This window comes from Cherax quadricarinatus, chromosome 56 (assembly GCF_038502225.1).
Source record: "Cherax quadricarinatus isolate ZL_2023a chromosome 56, ASM3850222v1, whole genome shotgun sequence".
Classification (NCBI taxonomy): domain Eukaryota; kingdom Metazoa; phylum Arthropoda; class Malacostraca; order Decapoda; family Parastacidae; genus Cherax; species Cherax quadricarinatus.
The window spans coordinates 27,357,434-27,359,066 of record NC_091347.1 but is presented as its reverse complement, the minus strand read 5'-3'; positions in this window follow the sequence as shown (position 1 = coordinate 27,359,066).

Genomic DNA, 1,633 nt, shown 5'->3' with positions numbered 1-1,633 from the left:
CCCCCTTATGTGTGCTGGGAGGCAGTTGAACAGTCTCGGTCCCCTGACACTTATTGTATGGTCTCTTAACGTGCTAGTGACACCCCTGCTTTTCATTGGGGGGATGGTGCATCGTCTGCCAAGTCTTTTGCTTTCGTAGTGAGTGATTTTCGTGTGCAAGTTCGGTACTAGTCCCTCTAGGATTTTCCAGGTGTATATAATCATGTATCTCTCCCTCCTGCGTTCCAGGGAATACAGGTTTAGAAACCTCAAGCGCTCCCAGTAATTGAGGTGTTTTATCTCCGTTATGCGCGCCGTGAAAGTTCTCTGTACATTTTCTAGGTCGGCAATTTCACCTGCCTTGAAAGGTGCTGTTAGAGTGCAGCAATATTCCAGCCTAGATAGAACAAGTGACCTGAAGAGTGTCATCATGGGCTTGGCCTCCCTAGTTTTGAAGGTTCTCATTATCCATCCTGTCATTTTTCTAGCAGATGCGATTGATACAATGTTATGGTCCTTGAAGGTGAGATCCTCCGACATAATCACTCCCAGGTCTTTGACGTTGGTGTTTCGCTCTATTTTGTGGCCAGAATTTGTTTTGTACTCTGATGAAGATTTAATTTCCTCATGTTTACCATATCTGAGTAATTGAAATTTCTCATCGTTGAACTTCATATTGTTTTCTGCAGCCCACTGAAAGATTTGGTTGATGTCCGCCTGGAGCCTTGCAGTGTCTGCAATGGAAGACACTGTCATGCAGATTCGGGTGTCATCTGCAAAGGAAGACACGGTGCTGTGGCTGACATCCTTGTCTATGTCGGATATGAGGATGAGGAACAAGATGGGAGCTAGTACTGTGCCTTGTGGAACAGAGCTTTTCACCGTAGCTGCCTCGGACTTTACTCTGTTGACGACTACTCTCTGTGTTCTGTTAGTGAGGAAATTATAGATCCATCGACCAACTTTTCCTGTTATTCCTTTAGCGCGCATTTTGTGCGCTATTACGCTATTTGGGGAAAAGAACTGAATAAATTTGGTTGATTTATATTTAAATCGAATAAACTGTTTATTTCATGTTTCATTTGTTTACATATTCAAAATATCTCCCTTTCTCAGTACTAGGCCTTATACTAGAGTCTTTGGGGCATACAATCAAGGAGTTGGCCCCGGGCATCACCAGACCTCTGCACACCACTGGGTGGATTATTGTTATTATTATAATAAAAAAGAAGCGCTAAGCCACAAGGGCTATACAGCGTCCACTGGGTGGAAGCAGACTCCATTCATAATTTTAAGAGGAGGTACAATAGGACTCCGACGTTAAGAGTGAATATGGCAAGCGGCAAGCTGAGAAGCTGGGCCAGGAGCTAAGACTCGACCCCTACAACCACATATAATTGATTGTGCTAAGTAGTGGCGGCCGAGTCCATACATAGCTTTAAGAATAAATATGATAGAGGCCACGAACCAGTAATGGCCATATTAAGAGGCAAGGCGCGAACCAGTAATGGCCATATTAAGAGGAAAGGCCAGGAGCTGAGTTCGACCCATTCAACCACAAATAAGTGAGTACACACGCTGTTATTAAAGCACTTAGCACGTCTGATTATTATTCCACAGGAACACTATTTACACGGCAAGCTCAGGCAACACA